Genomic DNA, 23,248 nt, shown 5'->3' on the forward strand with positions numbered 1-23,248 from the left:
CGAGGCGCCTTAATTATGGCCAAGTCTGTCCAACCGAAGTTGGCACACTCGGTTAAATGTAGTTAACCCTCTTGGCGCATGCCAAGTCTTGTTGACAGAAGTCAACACTCTTTGACCGTAGTTAGCTCTATGGCTCTCTGGTTAACCGCAGTTAACCCTCTTGGTAATAAACCAAGTCTCCTTGATCGAAATCAGGCTTACTTGACCAGAGTCAAGTATCTTTGATCATAGTCAATTCTTTGACCATTAAAGGAACTCTTTGATCATAATTAACACAAATGGAAAACTCTTTAATTATGATCAAATAAATGGTCAAAACAATACTTTGACTTTAGGATATTTACAACTTGGTGACATCCCCTCGGCTCCTATTCAGTTGACCTCAACTGAAAAGATTCCTTGTAAACATCCAAAAGTTGTGGATGATCAGACATGTCTTCATCCATCCACTTGGCATCCAATGCCGAATAATTCTTGAATTTTACAAGATACCTGTAAAATTCCTTGCCATGAGGGCCTTTGCGTACAGTATGATACACAATCTGCTCTGGCTGAAGGATCTCCTCCAGCTCATCCACTTCTGGTGGATCCTCTGCTATTGGCTCTGTAGGCTTTGGCCCCTGGAATTTTTTTAGAAGACTCAGATGGAAAGCATTTTGAATCCTCCAATGCTCTGGCAATGCTAACCTGTATGCAAGCTCATTAATCTTTCCTGTAACCCTGAAAGGGTCACAGTATCTGGGAGATAACTTTGCATACACTTTTTGTTTGCCTTTAAACTTGCGGAGCCTAGCTTTCTCGAACTTCAAAAGTACCCAATCCCCTTCCTTGAGATCTAACTATCTCCTATGCTTATCTGCAGCTCTTTTATGCTTTTCTTGAGACCTTTCAATTGCTGTTCGGACTTCCCCCTCGCTTAGCTGCCTTGCTCGCTCAGCCTTCCCCTCGCTCAGACGCTCAGCCCGTCGCTCAGTTGCTCAGCTCTCCTATAGGCTCTCCTCCACTCCCACCCACTAGCCTCTTCGCCCCCTCTCGTAGCCTCTCCGCCTCCTCCCGCTAGCCTCTCCGCCCCTTCCTGTAGCCCCTCTGCTCCCTCCCGTAGGCCTCTCCGCCCTGCCCCTCGCCTCTCTGCTCTGCCTGTCCGCCGCCCTGCACCCTCTCCCCTCCGCCTCCCCCACAATGAATGGCAAAGGGGGATGAGGACAGGGGACTAGGCGGGAGACCCTTCGGTCCAAATTTACATACGCGAGGAGATGGGGAAGGGGAACGGTGACAAGGGGAAAGCACAAAAGCAACTCAGTTTGGATGACTTCAACAAACGCAACAACCGGAGTGGTTTGACAGTGGGCAGCACCGCGGCGCAGAAGAAAGGGGCCCACCTGAAGCCCATGCCGCTCACCACATTCTTGATCTCTATGGTTACCACCACTATTTCACCACCATCATCTGCCTCATCATCTACGCCACCTCTCTCCTCCCCCTCTCCTGCATCATCATCACAAGTCTCCTCTCCAGTAGCCTCAGCACTAGCCCCACCGGCCACGGCTCCACAGTACTTTTCCCTCGTATCACCTCTACCTCTCAGTCAACCACCCTTCATCACCTTGTCCGGCCTTGCTACTTCTACATACCACTCCCCCGATCAGATCACGCTGTCCCCACCCTCAGTACAACCTCAGTAGCCCACCTTCATTCCAACCCCTCTCGAGATCCAGTTCCCACCTGGACCAGGAATTCTTTTTTTTTGCCGAAAAAACAGTTCTAATTATATTACTTCGAGAACAAGATACAATAGGTCAGCTTATAGCTGACGGGCTGCGTTCACAAACCGGACGCAGCCCAAAAGGTAGCATAATAAATCATACTCTCACGGAGGAATATGCTGAGTGTGAATGAACAGCCATCGGGGTGGTGAGTAGTGCCACCGAAGGCCCTGCGTAGTCTGCTCGAAGAAGAGGCTCTGTGAATCCCAAGCCTGGAGGAAGCGTCTCCGCTTCTCCTGACCAGCCCGGGAGTCTCCCTGAATCTGGTCCCACTGGCCTCTGAGGGTATGAATAATCTCACTCCAAATCTCCGCCATGATCTGGGCAGTCGATAAGGAGGTGCCACCGAGGATCTGCGCGCAGCGCGAGGTCCAGATGTGCCATCCTGTAATGCTGCTGATAATCTCCCAGACTGGCTGCCTCTCCCGAACTCCTGTATCAGCCTCTGCTAGGTGCTGTGGGATACCCTCGAGCGGCCCCCACGTCCCCTGTGTGATAAGGAAAGTGGGGTCCTGCTGGCATGCCTCGAACAAGTGATGAAGACCAGGTGCGGTGCTGCACCAACAGAACGCGCCCCAAGTGATCACTCCTAGCTCTGGTGCTGCACGAGTAAGAAGCCCGAAAGTCCACCTCCACACTTCCTGGGCGCGCATGCAGCTCCACAGGCAGTGTTTTGGTGACTCCTCATCCGCATGGCAAATCTGACAGCAACCGTCCTGGCCTATCTGCCTCAACCAGCTCCCCACTGGAAGACCTTTGTGGGTAAGAAGCCACAGGAAGTACGAGATCTTCCGCGGCCGCCAGCTCTCCCACAAGGCCTTCCAGAAAGCCTGCAAAAAGAACCTGGAAATACCCTGTGCGTACCAGCTAGGACGCTGGGTGGGGGGGCGGCTCTGCATCCTCCCGAGAATTCGCCTGCCCAGAGTCGTGCTGTACGCGAAGAAGGAAGTCTGCCCCTGTCCTGTCACAATCTCTGGCCACCACCACTCTCCTGGGTCCCACTCAAGCTCTGACAAGGCCCGCCCCTCCCAGAGCCAAAGACGCCAAAGCTGCAACTGGTCCTGCTCGATACTAGGGTCGGTATGCCAGACCTTCCCCAGAAGGCCTACGACCCTAACCCTCTGCCACGGTAGTAGGGGGTCAATGAGCGCATCCTCTCTCCTGAGTCGTCCGTCCCCTGAAACCGCGAAGAAGGCGATAGAGGAGTCATCAAAACGTCCTGCGACCACCAGTGGGATGCCACGGGGGGTGAACTGTCCCAGCCAGTGGGTGTCTCCAGGCATGAGGACCTGAGGCTCAGGTGGAGCCAACCAAGCGGCTGGGATCGCTCCGTCGATCTCCGTGCGTCTCGCCTGGACTCCGCGTGCACCTCCCGCTGCGTCTGCCAGATCGGCCATCTCCAGATGTCTGTACGTATCCCTCCAAACTCGAAGGGACCGGGCTGGCCCCCTCATCCAGCCGTCCCACCTGATATGTGATCTCTCCCCCAACTGAAGGCCCTCGGCGTCTCTGACCTGCCCATTCCAGACGAGCGGCTGGCGATCGATCTCCTCCTGACAGCTGGGCTGGGACTGAATGAGACTGAGACGGAGCCGCCTCCAAACCATGAGGAGGCTACGAACGAGTGGGGAGCGGGGCTGAGTGAGCGGGGCGGAAGTGAAGATCCACCTGAAGGACGGTAGCCACTCTCCACCTCGGCGCGGGACACAAGAGCCGACTCCCTGCTGGAGTAACATCTTCCACGTCTGCCCCCCTGGGGTCAAACCGCGGATGATAAGCTTGCCTAACAAGGCCTGACTCTGAAGCTCTGGATCAATGACCCCCAGACCCCCCTCCGCCTGCGGAAGAATGACTGTCTGCCAAGCAACCCTGGCTCTGGTATCTCTCTGCCCATCCTCCCCAGACCAAAGAAAGTTCCGAACCAACCTCCTGAGCTGTGCCACGCTGGATCTCGAGAAGCACCAACAGGAAGCCACATACCAAGCCGTGGCTAGAAGGACCTGGTTAACTACTAAAGCACGACCTGCAAGGGACAGCTTAGCAGTGCTCCAGAAAGCCAGCTTCCGTCGGATGGAATCTAGCACCGGGAGAAACTGCTGGGCTGGCGTAATGTCTAGGCCAACCTGGAAGCCAAGGTATCTAGCTGTCTGACCACGTGGAATCCATCTGAAGCCCAGGAATCGCCCCCACTGAGAACACGCCCCCGGGTCTGTGAGAAAACCAACTGATTTGTTCCAGTTGATTTTCGCACCAGCGGCCGAGCAGAAAACCTCCAGGGCCATCCGCACCCTCTCTAGCATCCTCTCATCGTCCTGGACATAAAGGGCTGTATCATCTGCGTACTCTGAGTCCAGAAGCTCCGTGTCCTCCCGGAGTGGAAGGCGGACACCCCTGAGCCCTGTGGACCTCGCCCGAAGGTAGTAAGTCATGGCCTCGGCGAAGAAGAGAAACAGATAAGGAGCCAGGGGACAACCCTGACGTACTGATCTCTCCAAGCTGAAACGCTCACCCATCCTGCCTCCAATGATGACTCTGCTAGACGCTGTCCTGTACAAAGCTGAGATACCCTGAATCCAGCCTGCCGGGAAACCTAGCCGCTCCAGAGTCCCCTCCAAAAAGGACCAATCCACGCGATCGTAGGCCTTCTCGAAGTCGAGAAGTAAAATGGCAAGGTGTGAACCGCTGTACTGAGCCCACTCCGCCGCCTCTGAAAAGGTGAAGACATTATCCAGGATACTGCGGTCCTGGACAAAGCCTGTCTGAGTGTCATGGACAAGGTCTGGGAGTAGAGGTCGAACTCTGGCACTGATCATCTTGGCGAGGATTTTGTAGGCAGTGGTAAGGAGAGTGATCGGACGCCACTGGCGGATCTCCTGTCTATCTCCTCCCTTCGGGATGAGGCAAATCAGTCCCGAGGAGAGGCTCTCTGGCATCTGACCGCTGCTGAAAATCCCCTGCAGAGCTGCAAGGAGGGGCTGATGGATCTGGTCCCAGAAGGAGGTGAAGAAAGCTCGGGATAGCCCATCCTCACCTGGGCATTTCTGCCCATCAATAGCCATCAAGGCCTCCAACATCTCATCCGCGGTGAACGGCGCCAACAACGACGCCTGCATGCTGGGCTGGACCAGGGATGGAATGTGCCTCCACACCTCCTCACGGTCACGACTAGCACGAGGGGCAAGTGGCTCCTGCTGGAAGAGGGTCCTGTAGAAGTCAGTGGCCAACCCCATGACCTCCCCCGGGTCCGTAACAGTGTGACCATCCGCTGTCCTGAGACTCCGTAGCTGATCACCTGCAGCTCTCTGGCCGTGTGTCCTGAAGAACTCCCTGCACATCCGGTCACCCTTCCGGGCCCAGAAGGAGAGAGAGGCGTGATAGGAGAACTCGGAGCGACGCTGGAGGGTCTCCTCCAAGAGGGCTCTGGCTCGAAGGGCCTGGATCCGAAGCTCCTCCGAGCCCGGGGAAGACTGCTGAAGTCGCTGAATGGAGGCGAGGTCCCTCCGAAGAGCTCTCTCTGCCCCACCAATCCTGTCGAACCTGTAGGGCTGCGAGCTGGCAGATCTGGCTGGACTCCTGCAGAGCCTGCGCGACCGAGTCTACCAGATCCATGCCCTCCCCCCAATCTCTGTCCCAAAGACTGCAAATGCTGCTACGGACGTCCACCCTCGAGAAGATGGAATCGGGAATCCTGCATGATCGGGGGGGGAGAGTCTGGGCTACCGAATCTAATGAGAGGAGCACAGGCGCATGGTCGGATAGTGTCGTCCCTGGAACAATGCCCGCCTGGCCACCTCTGCTGATGGCCCAATCACTGACATAAAACCTATCAAGCCGCTCCAGGAGTCTGCCTCCTTCCCTGCGGAAGCCCCAAGAGAAGTCCAGGCTCCCGTGCCAACGCCGGAAGGACGGGTCTCTCCAACTGTCCCTCCCTCCTGTCGCGAAGATGAAAGAGTCCCAAGCTGACTGCTCTGCCTGAGCCATACCTGTGAACTCCGGATCTCTACCCTGCTGGTCCTCCAAGGTCTCCAGGTTGTTGAAGTCTCCTCCAACAATCCAGGATTCCATGTCTGGAAGAATCCCTGTGAGTGTCCTCCAAAAGGTGGCTCTGCATCTGAGGTCTGTGGGAGCATAAATGTTGAGGATTCCTATCTTGGAACCCTCCAAGTTCAGGCCTACCCAAAGGGCTCGGCCTGGGATCAACGTGCCGTGACCGAAAACTGACTGAGCTAACTGCTCGCACACGGAGGTACAGACCCCCCCGCTCCTCCCCTGTGCGCCGATCGAAGGCTCCCAATAAGTGTAGGAGCGTCCAGGGAGAACCTTCCCGCAGCTACGGGCATGAGCCGCAGAAAGCTTGTGCTCCTGGAGCAGCAGTACATCCAATCGACCAATCACTGCAGGCTGAAGTTCCTGACGCAGAATGAGCTTCCTGGGACCACGGGTACTCGAAGAGTGAAACCCGTTCACATTCCAGGAAACGAGGTGTAGGCTCATGGAGAGGGATGGGGGGCTGCGAACAGCTGTCTGCTCGCAGAAGAAGTCGAAGAAGAATCAGACAGATCGGAGTGGAGGCGCTGCCGCTTGTGAGAAGGTTTGGAGGGGGAGACGGGGTCGTCCTGCCCGTTCTTCAAAACCTTCAGCAAAGGCGAGAGGCCTCTAGTGCCATGAACAAATGCTTTCTCGAGCCAGCTCGAGATCTCTGAAGCAGTCATCCCGTAGAAGGTTCGGAGTTTCTGTTGGGACCAAGCTCTGACATCCTGGGGAAGAGGCCATGTCAGGGGGGGTCTGAGGATCACGATCAATCAGAAACGTTTGGCAGCGCAACGCCACCGCAAGCGCACATCGCCCTCGGACCACTGAGTCTCGAGGAGCTGCCCACCGGACGGGCCTATCCAGGAGCAAATCTGGGCGTGTGTCTGCTCTCTGAGAGCCTCCCACACCGAGTCGTCTGTCCAGGTCTCGGTGCCATCGCTGAGGAACGTGAAGGCGAAGCTAGGGCCATCCCTGGGAGCCAAGGCACCAAGCCTCCCATCCGCCCCTTTGCGGAGCATGAAGATACTAATGTCGAGACAAGCCGGGAAGGTCCCAAGGTCGGCCACATCCAGGTAGTCCCAGGGGCCAGATCTGTAAAAGTCTCGAGGGAGCTCTCTCTCCTGGAGCTGAGACCCAGCTGAGTCTGCCACTGAGGGGCTAGCGGGAAGGGAAACCTGCTCCACTGATGGTACAGACACCAGGTGTCCTGCAAGCGGGGGAGGAGGGGGAGGAGGCTGCGGGATAGGCGACTCGGGCTCCACGGAGGCGACTGGCGGAGAAGGTGGAGGAGGTGGAGCGGAGGCTGCACTCGGCTGGGAAGGCGACGGTGCAGCTAACTCTGTAGGAGGGGCGAGGGGAGCAGGGGGGGGAGGGGGATGAGGATGCATCTGGAACTGGGGCTGAGAGGGAGGGGGGGGGGGAGGGGACTGAGGAAAAGGAGGCGGGGGCTGAAACTGCGGGGCGGGCGAAGGGGGGGGAAACTGGGGAAACCGGGGAGAAGGCGGGGGGGTGGGAGAGAGGAGGATCTGAGGCTGTGGAGGGCGGGCTGCCGTCGAAGAAGAGGCTCTCCCAGGTCCCTGGGGCATCTGCCTGTCAGGCCTGTGGAGTGCTGCTGCAGGAGTGGTAACCTCTGCCTCCTTGCCTTTATCCGAAATCTTCTTATTCTTTCCTCTTTTCCTTCGAACCTCGGTCCAACCGCCCACTACCTCTGGCCCAGGCTCCGACTGCCTCGGCTCCTCCTGACGTGGCTGTCCGGGGGGGGGAGGTGGGGGCGGAGGGGGCGGGGGCGGGGAGGGTCGAGACGAGCTGGCAAAGCGTGGACAAGCAGCCGCCAAGTGCCCAAAGCCATGGCACCGCAGGCACTGACCTGGCTGTCCGGTGACTATCATGCTCTGGGTGATACTGTCGGCACCTGTAACGATCTCGATCACTGCAGGGAGAGTCGCAGGATCCGCCACAGCCACACGGACTCGGGGAGCTCCTGCCGTGGTCACCGCATCGGCAAAGGTGTCGTGCATAACCCAGCCAAAATGGGAGCCCAAGTCCCTGACAATCGGCCGCAGCTCAGTAGCAAGCCCTGGAAAAACGAGTGTCACTGGGTGGCGAGGTATACGGAACCGAGTATCGAAGTCCGCTGCGCTGAAACCACGGTACCACGGGACTATCATGATGATCTTCCCATCCACCGATGTGGGGGAACCGGCTACCAGATTGCTCGCAGCTTTCTCACTGGAGAGTTTGAGCCAGAAGATGCCCCTTCCCATAAGGGCCACCTCCTCAATGTGGCCATCCTCTAGCAAGAGAGTGGACTGGAGCCAGTCCCTGATGGTAGACCTGGAGGGGGAGTGTCCAATGACTCTACCGTAAACAGAGGTACGAGCAAAGTCACTGGCTACCGCCTGAACACGGGATGATTGTTGCTCTGTCAGGATAACGCGGTAGGCATCTGGAGAGGGAGGGTCCGACTGGGCCTCCGGATCCGGGCTGGGGGCCGCCATACCGCCAAGACTAACTGCAAGCTTCCGATGAAGAAAAACAGGCTGCCACCCAAGAAGGGGATGAAGCGGCGGTGGAGCCTGGGGGTGAGGCGGGCGAGGCGAAATGAAGGGTCGGAGGGGTCGAAGCTGAGGGCGGGGCGAAGGCTGCGGGGTGCGGGGAGTACGGAGAGGGCGGGGGGGGGGGGGTGAAGTTGGAAAGGCGGGGGTGAAAAAAAAAAAAAAAAAAAAAAAAGGCGGCGGCGAGGCGACGCGGGATGGAGCGCGCGGTTAGAGCGGCGGCGAGGGGGGTTAGAGCGGCAGCGAGGGGGGGTTAGAGCGGGGGCGAGGGGCGGGGTGGAGCGAGGGGGCGGGATGGAGCGGAGGTAAGGGGGGGGGATGGAGCGAGGGGGCGGGTTGGAGCGAGGGGGGGAGGGGCGAGGGGCGAGGGGGCGGATTGGAGCGAGGGGGCGAGGGGCGGGTTGGAGCGAGCGGAGGCAAGGGGCGGGATGGAGCGAGGGGGCGGGATGGAGCGAGGGGGCGGCTGGGGCGGAGGTGAGGCGAGGGGTAGCGGGGGGGGTGGAGGTGGTCGCAGCAAGGGGGGGGGGGGGGGAGCGAGGGGGGAGGTAGGGGCTAACGGCGAGGGGGGGAGGGGAAGCTCGCAGGAGCGCAGACAGTTTACGAGATCTCTTACTTTACCCCACACGGGCAAGCAGGTTTTAGACCTGGACCAGGAATTCTTAGGCCCCCACCAGATGCTTGGGACTCCCTACTGGCTGAGATACACAACATCCGGGCCCGTCAGGCAGAGCTGACACATTACACTCAAGAGCAGGCCCGATACACCCAGGAGCAGGCACGCATTATACATGAGTAGGGCACCCTTATCTAGGGGCTCAGACACGACATCACACAGCTTCGAGAGGAGCTCGGAACCCTGAGAGCAGCGCCTGGAGGGACCCCAGTCACAGAGATGGAGGCACAGATAGCCACGATACAGTCGGCTATAGTAGAGACAACTAGGTGGGTGGACGTGGTGAAACGGGAGACCGCAAAGGCAACCGTTTCAGCCGCCATATAGGAGCAGCAGTAGAGGGCTTCGAAGGCCCTCAACATCCGGATATGAGGGATCATGCGAGACAGCACCACAATGCCCAAGTCTAGAACCTTTCTTATACTTGCAACAATTAAATAAGGCACATAGCCATGGCACCCATTAATTTTTAGCGCTTCGCAAACATAACACATAAACAAATATAAATATATGTTCTCTGGTTGATCGGAGTCAACACTCTTGATCATAATTAAGGGGGCTTTGACCAACGGTCGAGGTGCCTTAATTACGACCAAGTCTGTCCAACCGAAGTTGGCACAACTCGGTTAAATGTAGTTAACCCTCTTGGTGCATGCCAAGTCTCGTTGTCTGAAGTTAACACTCTCTGACCGTAGTTAGCTCTGTGGTTCTCTGGTTAACCGCAGTTAACCCTCTTAGTAATAAACCAAGCCTCCCCAACCGAAATTAGGCTTACTTAACCAGAGTCAAGTATCTTTGATCATAGTCAATTCTTTGACCATTAAAGGAACTCTTTGACCACAATTAACACAAATGGAAAACTCTTTAATTGTAATCAAATAAATACAGATTTAGAATTTCTTAACTACTTTTTCAAGAGAAGTATTGTCAGGTTTCAAATGGAGGAATGTAACAATGCACCGACCTCCATTGTTGGTTGGGAGCTTGTTGTATTTGGCCAATATTCTACCAAATTTAGCTTTTGCAGTGGGGTTATCGTGTCAATTCTCATCGAAGCCAAGAGAGAATTACATGACAGGGGGATTCAGGGTTCTGAGATATCGAAAGGGTATGGGATCACATACTGCAGTGGGAGTGAGCTTGGTGGGTTTTGTGACACAGATTGGGCGGGTTACATGGTGCTTAATGTCCAGCTCTTGCTTCATGCTTGCATCTGGTGCTGTATCATTCTCAACAAGAAGCAACCCACAATTGCGCTCTCTTCACAAAGGTAGAATACAAAGCGGCATGTTTGGCAGTCTGCGAGTTCATTTGGTTTAGATGGGTACTAGAAAACGCAGGAATTATTCACGAGGAGGTGACAATGATCTTGCGTGACAATAGGAGCTGCATATCAATTGCAAAGAACTGGTATTTCACGATCAAGGCTCACTACCATTATAGTAGAGGTTGATTATGGACAAGATCATGGAGCTGCTCTATCATCCAGTAGAGGATTACATCTCGGACATCTTCACTAAAGCCCTTCTTAGAGAGCAGTTGGAGCATATCATTCGACGCATGGGCATTGGCCCACAGTTGAGTGATTGTGAGGCGCATTAGAAGAGATCACTAGCTTATGTGAGTCCCCATATGAGGAGGACTAAGCGCTGAGTAGACGTGGAAAGGTTTAGCCAGTACTTGATAGAGTAGACCCATGATTAGGGATGCGACAAGTTGGAGGGTAGATGCAGACAGTAGTAGCTGACATGTGGCAGCACTGTAGGAGTGTAGTGCAGCACTGATAGCAAGTGCCAGGGCCTATTAATAGGTTAACAACATGTCTGCATCCAACAAATAGGTTGGCATATGCAGTAGACTAGTTGGCTCTGTACTTGATCTGGTTAGGCTGTGAGATGGTCACTTTTGGATCTGGTTGGCTCCTTGTGAGTTGGCCCTATTTGGGAGGAATTCCAATCTCAAATAAGTTCAAAGAATGGAGTGCCAAAGTTGAGAAGGAGCTGAGAAAGAAATAGAAACATTTGGAACCGATAGAGGGGGAGAGTACATGTCAAAGGCTTTCGACGTCTATTGCACGAAAGAAGGGATCAAGAGATAGGTGACCAATGCACATACATCCCAACAAAACGAGGTGGCAGAAAGGAAAAATTGGGTAAATCACAGAGATGGAGCTATGTATGCCAAAGGGGAAGAAGCTTCCCAGATCCTTTTGGGGTGAGGCAATGCATGTGGCAATTCACATCATGAACATGACAAAGACCAAGGTGGCTGAGGGGAAAACTCCATACGAGGCATACTATGGTGAGAAACCCATCGTTTCCCATTTTAGGATTTTCGGTTTTGATTTTTTTAACATAGAACAAAGTAGATAAAACACAACTAGATCTCGGAGCAAGAAGTGTATATTGGTAGGTTATAACAAGGAGTCAAAGGCTTATCGGCTGTATGACCGAGACACAGAGCTAGTGATGAACAGAGAAGTAGCTTTCTAGGAGACAAGAGTCAAAGCCACAAGCATTTGTATGAGAGTCTCCTGTTCTCTCTATGCAAGAAAAGGAGACGAAGGATTAGAGATTCAAGATTCAGAGTAAGAGTGAAACAATGCCCAAGTGGGTGCTCGGTTGAGCACATAGTTGGCACACATGATTGCATCCAACCAGAATTTATTGGGTAGAGACTTTCTCTTAAGCATGTACCTATCCATTTCCGTTTCCGTTCTATTATTGTGCTCTCGGCAAGTCCATTTTGTTGCAGAATGTAGGCCACTGTGCACGGATGAATGATACCCCGGGCTGCTAAAAAAGCAGAAAATTCCTGGGACAAGTACTCATCCCCCCCATCAGTGCGGAAGGTCAAGAGTTTCTTCCCACTCTCATTTTCTGCCAAGGCAATCCAATGCTTAAAGCAAGAGAATACATCTGACTTCAGCTTCATGGGATATATCCAAGTGAACTTGGTGAAGTCATCTATAAAAGTAACAAAGTAATAGTACCCCCCAAGCATCGGTTTGCACACATCACTACATACGAGATGCAACTTCCTGGATGCACGAAGGGTCTCGTTCTTGGGAAATGGAAACTATGCATTTTTCCCAACAAGCAGCCCTCGTGTATATGTTTTTAAGTGCATACATGGGTGATTTTACGACCATGTCATATGAATGCATCTCCACCAAACTGTTGAAGTTGAGATGTCCCAATCTCTCATGCCTTAGATGTGTATAAGAAATTACAGATTCAGCCACTGCATTAGCTTCTATAGCAGCCTGTTGTGCATATATGTCAAGATGATATAGGCCTCTATCAATTGTTCCAGGAAGTACTATATAGTTGTCGTACTGATCATCATAAACGGCACAACAATAACCATCAAAAAGAACTTTGAAGCCATGTGTGGAGATGGCTGAGATAGAAATCATATTCTTTTTTATACCTGGAACATATAAAACTTCGACAAGTGGAATGGTATCACTTGACACTGTAGTGACAAGCACTCAACCAAGCGCCTGACCAATCCCTTTCACAAGATATGCTACTTTCTTTGCACAAGTGGCAGTGCCCCCCTTTGGAACACCACTCAATGTGTGGAGATTTTTGCAGGAAGTGAGGTGCTTGGAAGCACCACTATCAAAGTACCAACCTGAGGCAGAACGTGAGGCTGCAAAAGCTGAATCATATAATGACACTCCGCAATAAATCCCCACTAATCATGAGCAAGATTGGCTGCCTCTGTATTTGTGTCATTAGCAACTGGAGTATTTATCACAACAAGACCTTGCTGTTCTGGCTGTCGCTTCTTCTTCTTCTCGTAAGCAATAGGCTTCCGCAACTTAAAGATGTCATGACCTGGTTTCCTGCAATAAGTGCAGTGGTTCTTCTTCTTCCCATCAGTAGGAGAGGAAGAGGATGAGGTACCAAATGTAGGTTTGGGCTTGCTGTAAAATTTCCCGCCTTTTCCTGTGCCTCTATGATCAGTAGCAAAGGCTTGATCTGCTTGAGTAGAAGCAGCCCTGTTTTGATGATTCTTCTCCTTCTGCAGGATTCTTGCAGGAGTAGGGAAACAAGCTTATCAAAAGAATAGTGGTTGGGATTACCCATGGCCACTAGTCTAAGTGTTGTAGCAAATCCCTGATATGAGTCATGGAGTCCATCGAGTGTGGTGGACACAAGTTGTGAGTGTGGTACAATCTCATCTACGTTGATGAGCTGCTCTCAGTCCTTGACTTGTGTGAAATGCTGCCTCCTTCATTCATCTTAACATTGTCAAGCTGCCTGTGCAAATAAGCAACTCTAGTCACATTATGTATCTGATATAGACTGGCCAAAGTATCCCAGGCAGCCTTGACTGTTTTGCATGACCGAATGTGAGGTATACCAAATCTCTTGCAATTCATGGCAATCACTACATGTGCCTCTGCATCTCGTTGATCCCAATGAATCCGTTCTTGTTTTGGAGGGTCAACGATGGAGTAGTGGTAGATGAACCAGAAGTGGTAGAAGTGGCTGCGGTGGCAGCAGGTGCCTGTGATGAAGAGACAAGTCTAGTCTCCAATCCAGATATAATTCCCTAAAAGTTCCCGGACACCAACAGGTGGCGCACGGAGTACGACCACATGGGATAATTGGTGTCATCAAGCTTGTCCTCAGCAGCAACAATCATCCCAAAAGATTCACGGTTTGCCAGTGCAAATGGAAATCCCCAAAAAATAAAAGTGCTCTGCAAGTGTCACAGCCTCAAGGCTACAATGAAAAGAGCTGGCTGCACCAATATCTGACTGCTTGCTGCAAATGTTAGACAAAAATGACAGCAAATGTCTACAAGTGTCAATGCCGAGATGGCTGCTCAAACATGAGCAAAATGCACAAGCTGTTCCCAAAAAATCAGAGGGCAAATGTCTGCAAAGCTGCCCCGTGCAAATCTGAGCGGACTGTCCCAAATGGTGGCTGAATGCCACAAATGTCAAAGGACAAATAATCTAAATCAAAGGGCAAATGCAAATAGAACCCAAATTTGGTTGTATCAAGCAAAGAATGCTGTATATATCAACAAATCTGGCAAAACCCCAAATTTGGAGAGGGAAATTATGCCAAAAAGAGGGCAAATTATGCCCCAAAATAAGCTGTAACTTTGCAATGAAACCAAATCTGCTGCAAATTCTTGCCAATGTCACTTAAAAACCCCCAATTTCATATTAAAGCAGCTAAATGTCACTACTATTTGGGCAAATGTGACAAAATAATCTGCAAATCTGAAAGTATCTCACAATCTGCGTGCAATAGATCAAAAATCCCCAATGTCAGAGTTGAAATGGAGTCAAAATTGGGCAAATATTGCAAAAGCCCCAGAATGTGACCAAAAGGAGAAAATGTCACTTCAAAGTCTGCAAATGTGACACAAAAGCCCCAATTTCTAGAGCAAAATCACCTCAATGTCACTGCAATGTGTGCAAATTTGACATAAAAGAGGGTAAAAAGTTTCAAATCCAACTATACCAAGAAGATCCGAGTGAAGAGGGAGCAAATCCCAGCCAAACGGTGTTAGAGCAAGGTGGAGCAGTTGGAGGAAGGCCCGAATGACTGAAAAGAGTCCAGATATGAGCAAAAAACCTCAAAAAACAGCCCAAAAATGCTCGAAATCAAGTTTTGACCAGTCCTATGGATTCTTGGCACTATCGTGCATGTGTCTGTACAGGTCTGCACAACTGTACGAACGTCCATACAATTGCATAGATAATGTTTTTTTGGCCGAAATGGTGCGGGACAGGGTCATTTGTATGCATGCGAGCAGCTCATAAATTTCAAAAAACGTCGAAATTGGACCTCAAAATGTCAAACAACAGCCAATGGACTGTTTTTCTTCTCCGAAACAGGTTTCTGGCGACAAAATGAGGCACATGACTGAACTGGAGCAAAATGGTAGGTAGGAGCAATGGGAGGTTGAGTAATGAGCACGGGGCGAGGCAGGTAGGAACATGACAATCTGCTCTGATACCATTGTTGGGTGCGGGAAGCAATGGAAATGGAATGGTACGCAAGGGAGCAAACAACAAGTTGAAGGAACACAGAGTACTTGCAATGGATAATGAGAAAGTACAAAGGGGTGGCCAATATGGCCCCAAAGTCAACCATATGGTTGCCCAATTCAGTCAACCTAGGGGTTGACTGAATCCTAAGACTAGCCTACAAGGCCATACCAGGGTGAAGTGCTGATAGTACAAACATAGAAATAACTCATACAAGCCACTGTGGGGCTGGAGGAAAGGGCTCGCTAAGGCCCTTTGCTGAGTACTATGCTAAACTAAACTCAAAATCCAATAGTTAAGAACTAATACTCAATCGCAAAGTCAAAATACATAACCTTGTGCCAGGGTGGCTCTCTTATGAGCTTCGGAAATGTCTCGTATGTGTGTCTGTTGGGTCATGTCTCTCTGCGAGTGGGGGCATGGTCTTTGTGATCTATGTATCCGGCAGGCCATGTCGATAGTGATGCCTTCGATCGGACGATCCTCTCCGAATATAGCTGTGATGGGCTGAACCTACCCTGGTCCCTCTTTGCATCGTGTGTATCTCTTGCATATCTGGCTGCATCTCTCCTTGTCCTTATCTCATCCCACTGACCCACTCATCCCCCATATTGTCTATCTCCTCCACCTCTACTCCGCTATGTGTAAAAATTTGTGACACGTCACTGGGCTCAATTTATCTTAGTCTCATGTGTCACTATCTCCTCTTGCTCTCTGATCTGGCACAACAATGTCTCTCTATGCCATCGCATCTCCATCAAATAGAGACCAACGCAATGATATCATCCACGGATCTCATAGTAAACAGAGCAAGTACACAAGAAGTGCTCCTCTATCTCCACCTCTTCCAGTGTGCATAGTCTACAGATCCCCTGCTCTTCGGGTGTGCTTGTGGCTCTCTTCGCCTCAATCCTGAGTGTTAGCACTTAGCCCTGGTATGTGCCTTGTAGGTTACGCCAACTCATAGAGTTGACTTTATTGGTCAACCATATGGTTTACTTTGGGGACATATAGGCAATCCCTTTGTACTCTCTCATTATCCATTTGCAAGAACTCTCAGTTTCCTTCAGTTGTTGTTTGCCCCATTGCATTCCACTCCCTTTCCATTGCTTCCTGCACCCAACAATGGCATCAAAGCAGGTTCTCTTTCTCCTACTTGTCTCCCCCCGTGCTTTCAGTGCAGTCCATCCTCTTGCCAAGGAATCGAATGCAACTAGTGAAGATGGGTGCCGATCCGATGTGTGATCAAGTTTGGGTGGAAGTGGCTTTTGTTTATGCTTCAAGCATTAGTTAGGGGTATTGCTGTTTTAGCAAAATAGTTATTCGTCGCTCCGTAACAACATCTTCGCGCTCTTGTACCAACTATTGTGCCAGCACCGCCGCATCTCGTCGTACGGGCTACTGTATTGGTCCATATAGTCACCTCGACGCCTGCGCCCTGCATTTCGCCAGACTTCTGTGCCCCCGCCATATAGCCCTGCAAACCATCCGTACACTCCATCTACCTGTGCGAAACTTGTTCTCTATCTAGGAGATCCGCTCTCGTGCCACCCGGTCTTCAACTTCTAGGTGGTTTTCTCCATTTGAGACGTGGGGCTTTTGACTTTTTGCTTGAGATTTGCATTGGAGCCATGTTTGGCAGACATTCGGACACTCTATCCACTTATTTGGAGTGAGAGAATCAGACATATGCTATTTCTAGCAGTCAGATTGGTAGATTTTGGCATTTTGGTAGACATTGCATTGGCATTTGTAGGACATTGCAGTCACATTGCCGGACATTTTGTCATAGTTGTGAAATCTTAGCAAAATTTGGGACTTTTGCACATTTACCCTCCTTTTGGCATATTTGTGCTCTGAAAATTTGGGACTTATATCAGATTTGCTGAAATTTGCAGTGATATTTGCTTGGCATGACCAAATTTGCATTTGCCCTTTCATTTGGGCCACCATTTGGACAGATTTGCAGACATTTGCCCTTTGTTCTGGACTGGTCATTTGCAGGACAGCACTTGCAAGGGGGTCCTTTGATTGGACTATTTTTTCTAGGTCAATTGTGGGGACAGATTGTGCATTTTTCTCAGTGCATGAGCAGCCACTTCCGGAAATCACATTTGCGATTGCTGTCAATTCTTACTTGACACTTGCAGCTAGCAGTCAGATTCTTTGAGCAGCCAGCTCTTTGCAGTGACAGCCTTGAGGCTTTCACATCTACGGGGCACTCTTTTTCTTTGGAGATTTTTATTTGCAATGGCTCACCATCTATCTCTTGGAATGCTTGCCGATGAAGACAAGCTTGATGGTACCAACTGTCCAATGTGGTCGTACTTGGTGCGCTGTTGGTATCCCACAATTTTTGGGGTATTGTCAATGGATAAGAGGCTAGACCTGTCTCTTCATCACAGGCACCTGCTACCACCATAGCCACTTTTGTCACTTCTAGTTCATCTACCGCTACTTTTTTGGGTATTGTCAATGGATTAGAGGCTAGACCTGTCTCTTCATCATAGGCACCTGCTGCCACCATAGACACTTCTACCACTTCTAGTTCACCTACCACTACTCCCGCAGTGTGCCTGCCACAAACCCTCCCATACCTGAGGAGATTGGTTGGGATCAGAGAGATGCACATGCACATGCAATGATTGCTATGAATAGCAAGAGGGAGGTTATACCTCACATTCGGTCTTGCAAGGCAACCAAGGATGCATGGGATACTTTGGCCAGTCTTTATCAGATTCACAATGAGGGCCGGGTTGCTTATTTACGTAGACAACTTGATAAATTGATGAGAATGTGCTAGATTCACAGGTAGTGTATACGACACTTGATGGGCTCCTTGACTCCGTATTAGGATTTGCTACGACAGTGAGGCTAGTGGCCATGGGTAACCCCAACCACTATAGCTTTAATAAGCTTGTTTCCCTTCTTCTGCAAGAGGAACAGAGCCACACCAACCGGGCTGCCTTCTTTCATGCAGATCAAGCCTTTGCTTCATATCATAGAGGCAAGGGCAAAGGGGGCAAGAATTTCAGCAAGCCCAAGGCTTCCGTGCCTTCATCAACTTCTGCCCCTTAGATGGGAAGAGAAAAAACAGCAAGCGCATAGCTTTAGAGAAGAAAAAAGAGCAAACAGGTCTTGCTGTCACAAATGCCTCTGCTGCCCCTGAACATGTCCATGAGGCAGCAAAGATTGTTCATCATGAGTGGGCATTTGTTAAGATGGCATTACCATCCAGAGAAGCATGCTACAGCCTTGTTTGTCTCGGATACCGAGTCAGATTGGTAGTTTGACAGTGGTGCTTCTAAGCACATTACTTCCTACAAATCTCTCTTTTAGTCATTGGGGGCTGCTCCACATGGTGCCACAGTGACATGTGCCAACAATGCATCTTATCCCGTGAAAGGGATTGGCCAGGTAGAGATCACCTTAGTTTCAAGGGATACGGGTACACTTCTGGACATGTTTTATGTGCCAAGTATAAAAAAGAACCTCATTTCTATCTCAGCCATCTCCTTGAATGGCTTTCGAGTTCTTTTTGACAGTTATCGTTGTGCCGTGTATGACAACTGATACGATGACTGTTTGTACTTACTAGGTCACTTTCCAGTGGGCTACACCACCTTGATGTTTATGAAAAACAGCCAGTTATTGAGGCAAACTTGGGGTCAGAATCTGTAATTTCAGATTCTCACTCGTGGCATGAGAGACTGGGGCATCTCAATTACAAGAGTCTGGTGAAAACGCACTCAAAAGGATATGGTTGTTGCACTCCCACCCATGCATGCTCCTGCTAAATATGTTTGTGAGGGCTGCTTGTTGGGCAAAATGCACAGGTTCTCATTTCCAAAGGAAGGGGCTGTTGGTGCATCCAAAAAGTTGCATCTCATACATAGTGATGTATGCGGGCTGATGCGGACAGCATCACTTGGAGGCTACTTATACTTTTCCACATTTGTGGATGACTTCACCAGATCAACGTGGATGTATGGCATGAAAGTCAAGTTAGATGTCTTCTTATGTATAGACATTTTCTTGCCATGGCTGAAAATAATAGCGGGAATAAAATCTTGACTCTTCGCATTGACAGGGGGGGTGAGTACATGTCTTGTGAGTTTTCTGAATTTTTAGCAGCTGGGGACATCATTCATCAATGCACAATGCCATATACTCCGCAGTAGAATGGGCTTGCAGAGAGGAAAAATCGTATGGAGGTGGAAATGAGTAGATGCATGCTGAAGGGCAAGTCTTTGCTGAACAAATTTTGGTTGGATTCCATCATGTGTTCCAACTATGTACTCAATAGAGTACCCACCCGGGCATTTAAGACTATCACATGGACCGGTCAAAAGCTTGTTATTTCACATATGCGGGTGTTTGGGTCATTGGCATATGCGCATGTTCCATCTCAACTGAGGTATAAGCTTGAGGACAAGGCCATCAAATGCATATTTATTCGCTACAGCTCAGAGAGCGGCTGGACTGCAAAAACCAACCATCCATTGAGGCCTCACATGTCTTTGATTCTTTGCTGCCCCTCTTCCAATCACTTACAGATTCAGAACAGCCAGTGCAGAGCATAATGCCACATGCTTCAAGTAGCTCACATCCTCCTCCTATTGCTCCTACTCAGTGCGATATGCCTCCAGTTGATCGCCATGCTATTGAGCAGGTAGGTGAAGAGGAGAGGGCTGCCGTTAGACAACAAAAATCAGTCCCTTGTTGGCTTTTGGACACCCTCAAGGATAGCAAGTAGACTGAGCCTTTACCTGCCTTGACTAGACATGTGAACAAACAAATGCAAGGTTATTTCTTGGCTGTAGTGTTGATTGCCACTGCTTGTAATGAAGAGCCTCTATGTCACAAGGATGCTTTTGATAGCAAAGAATGGATGGATGCCATGAGAGCTGAACTTGAGTCCATTCATGCAAATGGCATGTGGGTGTTGTGTGACTTGCCTGCAGGCAAGTGTGCTATAAGCACAAAATGGGTTTATAAGGTCAAATAGAAAGCTGGTGGCAACGTTGACGACTTCAAAGCCCGCCTGGTTGCAAAGGGATATGCACAGGAATATGGCATTGACTTTGAGGAGAGCTTTGCTCCCACCTCACGCATTATGACCTTATGGTGCATCATTGCTCTTGCATTGGACATTAAGGCCCCCTTTCTTCATGGTGATTTACAGGAAGAGGTCTATATCGCTCAGCCACTTGGCTTTGAGCAAAAAGGTTCTGAAAATCAGGTTTGCTGGATGAAAAAGGCCCTTTTTGGATTGAAGCAGGCGCCCCGGGCATGGTATGCTAAGATACATGCATATTTGACAGCCAATGGCTTTTAGAACATCCCTACAGAGGCCACTCTTTATGTCTGCAAGAGTGATGCAGAATTTTTAATTCTCATTCTTTATGTGGATGACATGCTTGCACTGGGCTAGATATGGGAAAAATTTGCAGATTCAAAGGCTGACTTGTAGAAATCATTTGCAATAACAGACATGCGGCTCATTGCACTATTACTTGGGCATCCTGTTTGCATATGTTGAGGGGGCTATAATGATAAGTCAGTCTAAGTACATTGGACAGCTCTTACACCGCTTCCTAGTTTGAGGATTGCAAGCTAGTTTATACACCATTGGAGCGTGGCTTCCGTTTCTCCTTTGAAGATGGGAGTGCCCCACTTGATGCCACCTTTATTAGCAGGCTGTGGGCTGTCTCATTTATTATGTCATATTCGCCATGATCTTTAGTATGCTATTTCCCAGTTGAGCAGATACATGCACAAGCCTAGCACACAACATTGGCAAGCAGTGAAGCGACTCTTCCATTACTTAAAGAGCACACAAAAGTTGGGATTGTTCTATGGTGATGAGTCTCCACTAGTCTTGCATGCTTTCACGGATAGTGACTGGGCAGATTGTTATGACATGAGAGTGTTCCACAGTGGCAACTATTTCATGCTTGGATCTTCATGCATCTCATGGTTCAGCAAGAAGCAGCCTACAGTTGCTACTTCTAGTTGTGAAGTTGAGTACATGGCAGCTTTTTGAAAGCTACAATAGAGTGTGTCTGGCTCCGCAAGTTGCTCGTAGATCTTGACATAAGCCAGGCGGATTCTACTACCATCTACACTGATAGCTAGAGTGCTTTGGCAGTTGCACGTAACCAGTGTTTCATGCGCGTACAAAGCACATTAAGGTTTATTATCATTATGTTCGAGAGCGATTGTCAGTTGGAGATATACAATTGTCCTATGTTCCCACGGAGGACAACTTAGTAGATCTCTTCACAAGGCCTCTACCGGGACCCAAGTTTGAGGCTATTCAGTTTGCCTTACACTTGGCTCCATTTTATTACGTGATGATGATCTCCTTGTACTATCATAGGTTGCTATATCCATCTTGGAGGAACATGTGCAACCATGATATAGATTCAAGGTATTCCTGAGACGCTTCCAGGATACTTCAGCAGCCATACAATGGAGGGTGGTTTGTTAGCACTTAGCCCTGTGATGTGCCTAGTAGGTCAGGTCAACTTATAGAGTTTACTTCACTGGTCAATCATATGGTTGATTTGGGGGCCATGTAGGCCACCCCTTTGTACTTTCTCATTATCCATTGGTAAGTACTCTCCATTTCCTTCAGCTCTTGTATGATCCCTTACATTCCACTCCCTTTTCATTGCTTCCCACACCCCAACACTCAGCTATTGGAATGAGACCTGCATCTGTCTGATGGCGATCCTCAGGGCGTGTGAGACTCGTTTGTCCTCCAGAAATTAGAGGTCTAATAATCACTTCATCCTCCAATACTCTCAGGAAGTGATCATGGTAGAATCGGATCTTAGTGGGAAACTTCCGATCCCCCCCTCCCCCAAGTCCGTGACGTATGTTGGGTGTTGGAAGCAATGGAAGCTCAAAAATGGAAGCACAATGGAGAAAAACGAGATGTTGTAATAGATTGTTGCAAAACTGAAGTGTGGAGGCTCAAGGGAGAGCCAACATAATGAAATCCTAGGGCTAATTGTCCTAACTGGACTAAGTGTCCTAACTGACCTAGATGGTACATAAACTAACTGTACCAATAGTCCTAATTGACTATAACTAGGCCTACAAGGCTCATACCAAGGTATAAGTGGCATCTATGGATAGCCCATGAGATGGCCTACAAACCCCCTTCCATGGTATGGGCTGAAGTATCCTGGACATGGCTCAGGATACCTAAATATCTAGTGTTGTGTGAAGATTTTTGAAAACCCCAAACTTGTCTTGTACATATGTACATGTGTGATGTTGGACTTGTGTGTGTGCTTGCTGGTGTTCAATTAGATTATGTGTAAGCAGCTTTCGAGTACAGCATGGTATTTCTTGGCTGTGAGAAGCGTAGCTATCATGGAGGTTTTGGGCAGAATATCTTGAGCTACGGAAAGCATACAATATGGGAAATAGAAGAGGCTGAGGCTGTTGCTTGAGATGTCTTCCGTGTGGGCTTGTAGGTGGCTGGTTATGAGCTATTGCTTAGTAAAAGCTTGAGGCATAGCTGTGGTATCATTTGTGCTGGCAGGAGGACTGTAGGCGACATGAAGCTAGGAGCGCTGAGTATTCCATGAGCAAGAGAAAGATACATACGTTGGGAATGGTTGTGCAAGAATAGAGATGGTTGATGTAATCTACTAGCCAGTCCTATGTCACTCTTTGGTCATGAACTACAGCTTTGGAGAGAGATTTATGGGATGCTAGAGCTTGGTGACACAGAAGGAGATGTTGTGGTGCAATTATGATCGTATGCTGAGTTACGAGTTGACGCTCTTGTTCAAGGCTTAGAAGAATGGGCTATGGAATCTCGATGACTGCAAGCTTGAAGTAGACGGACTTTGAATGCTTTGTGATGATGAGTGAAGCCGCACTGCTGGTTAACTTCACGTGAAGGCGAGGGGAGGAACCACGTGAGCTTTGCTGAAGGAGATCATCATGTGTGAAGAGGTGAGCTCTATGAGGTAGAGGGAAGTTGTGATGCTATCGTGTAGCCGAGAGTGCTTTGGAGATGGAGGGCGTGCTTCATGAGCAAGGGCAAAGCGTCTCTATTATGCAGCACAGAGGTCCATGATCTCCATGAGCTCCTTGGGCAAGAGATAGACACAGGTGGTGGGAGTCATTGCGGAAAGGTAGAGCTGGACAAACGGGAGTGCTGCAGCAAGGCATGGGTGGC

At 50.0% G+C, this 23,248-nt stretch overlaps 1 protein-coding gene and 1 pseudogene across 5 annotated transcripts in view; one reads left to right on the forward strand and one right to left on the reverse strand.

Annotated features, from left to right (window-relative positions):
• LOC147890349 (FKBP-like peptidyl-prolyl cis-trans isomerase family protein) overlaps nucleotides 1-23,248 on the forward strand; it is a 106,683-nt gene that overhangs the window by 29,728 nt on the left and 53,707 nt on the right. The window lies entirely within an intron of this gene.
• On the reverse strand, nucleotides 369-17,572 carry LOC147890350 (uncharacterized; annotated as a pseudogene).

Source organism: Dipteris shenzhenensis, chromosome 19, assembly GCF_047967505.1.
Source record: "Dipteris shenzhenensis isolate YYH24624 ecotype China chromosome 19, Dip_SZ_1.0, whole genome shotgun sequence".
Classification (NCBI taxonomy): Eukaryota; Viridiplantae; Streptophyta; class Polypodiopsida; order Gleicheniales; family Dipteridaceae; genus Dipteris; species Dipteris shenzhenensis.